Consider the following 4369-nt stretch of genomic DNA (forward strand, 5'->3'; position numbering starts at 1 on the left):
AATAGTGAAGTGATAGAAATAATGGAGTGAAATAATTGGTTTTGGGTTTGGGTGAGTACTATGTTAAATGTTTCGTGTTGATTTTTATAAAATTTGGTCAAGTGTTGTTATCTAATGCTTGAGATTGACTATTTTGTTCATGTTTAATGCTTGGTTTTTAATTTTCATTTTTACTCGTGATATTTTTTTTTTGCAACTTTCTGATATGTATGACCTTGGGATAAAAAAAAAAAAAAAAAAAAACAATAACACAGAGTGAAGCAAACAGTTAGAGGGAAGTGACGAATTCAAACCGTATAGACCTGGGAACAAAAAGCTCTATGCTCTTTGCTCTCCACTCCACTTTGTTTTTAGCCTTAGCAAGCAGTTAAGTACCTGCTGCCTCTTACATATCGAAAATAAAAAAAGATCGATTTTGGTTAGAGAGTAGGGGTATATTTTTTATTTATAAAAACTGAATTTGCAGAAACTCTAAACATAGGATTGATAAGTATTCTAAGATTTCTAAACATATATTCTAGCTGTACTTCTATTTCTTCATTCTGGCATAGATACGCACGCCACGCACGGGGTTTTCAGACGTAAAAACACTCACTGGGCCATGAAGAAAACTAGAACATTGATTTCAAGTCAAAATTTAGAATATTCTTTTTTTTTTCTAATTATAATAAATTAATTATATCACATAATTCCCCATATTAAATTTTTAAATTTTTGTATACAAAGAAAGAAACAAACTAACTTTTTTTGCTTTGTCTTAGGGTAAAATCAGAAGTTACATTTCTCTCTCTTGACAATCGTTTGAAACCCCGTGCTGTCACAATTGAATTGAAAACTCTCCTACTTCATGAATAAACAAAAACACAAAATACGTACAAAAAAATAAAAATACCAAAAATAAATCACCAAAATTATTTTTCCTTACTTTTTTTTACCATGTTTAATGCTTGGTTTTTAATTTTTACCATACCAAAAACCATTTTTACTGACCGGGCAATTTGCAATTTCTTAAAAATACCAAAAATAAATCACCAAAATTATTTTTCTTTACTTTTTTTTACCATGTTTAATGCTTGGTTTTTAATTTTTACCATACCAAAAACCATTTTTACTGACCGGGCAATTTGCAATTTCTCAATGCACATTTTCCTCTCGGTTCCAAACGTTACATTGCAAAGTATTTTTCAGTCTTAAATTTTGAACGCCCTCCATAGAAAAAAGTTTTGAAACTCATTCACACATGTACTTGGAAAGGCACTTGGACACTTAAAGAAACAATAGTTACAATAATTTTATTTTACCTCTATTAAATTTTGACTAAAGGTGTAGTGTAAAATTTTCAGTAATCATCACGATAATTCCTCTTTCGCTTCTTTCCTTCTCCTTGCTGACGAGAATCGTTCTGAGAAAAAAAGCAAAACAATAGAAAAATTATTGCAATTTTCACAAAAATTTCAGTAAGAAAAGTATTGTGGCTCGCTTTGCAAGAACTTAATAAAACCTCTTGGATATAATAATAATAGTGCTTATACTGCTCACAGAGGACTGAAACGTCCCTTTACTCCAGCAGTAAGCTACTGTTATTATTGTGGTCAAATTCTCAAATTAAAGTCGAGGATAAATTCCATACCTCGCCTGGAATTGAACTCACGCCCTCCTGTTTACCAGACGAGCATATTGACCACTACACCACCAAGGCCGGTTTGTAAACGCAAACAAAACATGTTGTGAGCACATTTTCGCTGAATTATTGCTCTAGTATTGTGGCTCACTTGGCAAGAAGTAAGTAGGTAAACCTCGTGAAAAAAAGTAGTAAATATGTAGAAATAATCTTACCTTCAATTAACGCACGATGGTGGCGGTGAAGTCATCAGCCCCATGACTAGGGATGGTGGTAGGTTGGTACAGCTTCTCGTAAGGTGGGCTAGATCCACCCAGACCTGACAGGGTACGGTTCTTACGCACAGTGCGCGCTACAGCGAAGATAACCAACAGGGAAACGCACATCTGAGGGAGAGAGGAGAGAACGTGGTTCATTCATTGAATTAATTGTATAAAAAATTCTAGTGAGAAGACAAGCGTATGCAACGTGATTTCTGATGAACATGCTGAGGTACCTATTAGGTATAAGACTCTTTTTTACATCATTATTATTGTTACGCGCTTGCTTGCCATTTAGAAGGTCCAGGGTGCGAATCCCACCATCGACAAAAATTTGCACTCGTTTTTCGATTGCAAATATTTCACCGGGTTACTTTCTGGTGTTCTCATGTTGACCCAGCACCTAAATGGGAACTATTATGTCTCTTATCACCCATCTGATGAGGGACATACTACGGGATGGGCATGCTACGACACAGACCACATGAGTCTAATGTAGCAGTAGTTTAATTGCTACGAAAAGTTGCTAGATTGTTGCTGGATTGTTTAAAAACAATGTTTCTGATGAAAATGTTACTGGTGTGTATTAGACATAAGACTCTTTATTATATCATTATTTATTTTCGATGACTTACCAAGATTCCAATAAGGACCACCAGGACTTGAGACTGACACATGGTCACTCCCATCAGGGTCTTGCACTTCTCTCCCTGTTCAGCTCCGATAGGGAAAGCATCATGTCCCTTCTCTTCAGAATGAGCATTGTGAGATTTCTCCTCCGACGAAGTCTGCTCTTTGAATTGAACCCAGCGACCGTCAGCTGGGGGACACACCTTGATCTTCTCGCAAATCAAGTAGGAGGGCGTGGTATCGATGATGAGCAAGATTTTGGTGCCGTACTTCAGAATGAACTTGTTGCACTGAGGAAGGAGAGAAAAACAAAAATCAGAGATAAAGAAAATTCAGAGAGAAAGACAAATCGGCCATGTTTGTTAATGTAGTAGTGAATGTCGGGTTAAGGTCTGTTCCCATTTGTCGTTCAGGAGAAAAAAATTGTGCCATGTGGGATAACTCCAATTTAAATTACATTACCTACAGGGCATTCGGGAAAGAAATTGGATAAAACTCAGGACAAGTTGGAACGGGCCTTTATTTGACTGGAAGCTTATTTTACCTCTGGCTTCACAATATTTACCAACGTGTCATTGCTAGTTGTGTCTATGTGTAGAGCAAAAAAAAAAATCTCGTTGGTATACTTAAAGGTTACTTTGTTTGACTGTCCCAGTCAGTCTGTCTGTGTTTGTTCATTTGTTTGTTTGGCTGTCTGTCTGTCTGTCTGTTCGTCTGTTTTTGTTTTGTTTTGTTTTGTTTTTTTTTTTTTTTTTTTTTTTTTTTTTTTTTCACTGAAAATTATACTGAGTGGGTATCACACTAGGCTTGCACACAGGTGGTCCTAGGTTAGATTCCCGGAGGGATCGAAGTTTTTTCGGCTCTGTGCTTGGAGTTCGGGGTGCACTCGGCTTCGTGAGGACAATTGAGTAGCTACTTTAATCGAGTAGCGATCAGAGGCGGCATTACCAGTGTAAAAAGATTGATGATAAGTAGATGAAAATTAATAGTAAAGGAGACTATTAGTAATGTTGTGATACCCACAAAAGATGTTTCAAATTTCATTCATTTGGCATAATAAATATAGACATATAGGTACATAGTAATGGTACAATACATGTTTAATTGGTTAAATCGTTTAATGATGATCTCAGGAGGTATATTATGATGTATTGTGTTTTGATGCCAAACTACCCACACTAAGAGACACTTGTGTGTCGTCTTGTCTTGTGGGTTAGTTTGCATTTTCCTTTAATACTATTTCCTCGTTTTCCTTCCATATTGGCGAAAGCAGGTACCACAGAGGTCGACAATAACAACTCAGTTATTATAAATTTAAAAAAAAAAAGGGGTAGTTATTTTACCTGGGATGGATCGATTTGCTGAATAGCAAGGGCAATGAAGGCCGGTCCATACTCGTCCACGAATTGTTCACACTCATGCGAGAACTCGCCTGGCATTTGATTACAAGCCTCGCGCATAGCGGCGATAATCTTCTTCTCATTCTTCATGTCCGCCACTGTAATCCCAACATCTAGTTTATTATTGGTACAGTAAAATGAGACACAAAAGGCGGGGTAATAAAGGAAAAAATAATACCTCTGTGAAACTTTGGGAATTTTTTTGGTTAACCAAACTGGTTTATGATCTTTTTTATTGAACATAAGTTATTAATATGGAAAGCTAAGAGAATAAGCTTTCCAACGATGAAGGTTTAAAATCAACTTTTCAATTCTAAAATACTTACTTTTCGAAATGGTTTTCCAAAAAATTTGGTGCCTACATTTCGCGGCTTTGGAGTTTTTTGCTGAATTTACGTACTCCATTTCCACAAAAAAAAAAAAAAAAAAAAAAAAAAAAAAAAAAAAAAAAAAAAAAA

The sequence above is a fragment of the Diaphorina citri genome, unplaced genomic scaffold (genome assembly GCF_000475195.1).
Source record: "Diaphorina citri unplaced genomic scaffold, Diaci psyllid genome assembly version 1.1 scaffold84, whole genome shotgun sequence".
Taxonomy (NCBI): domain Eukaryota; kingdom Metazoa; phylum Arthropoda; class Insecta; order Hemiptera; family Psyllidae; genus Diaphorina; species Diaphorina citri.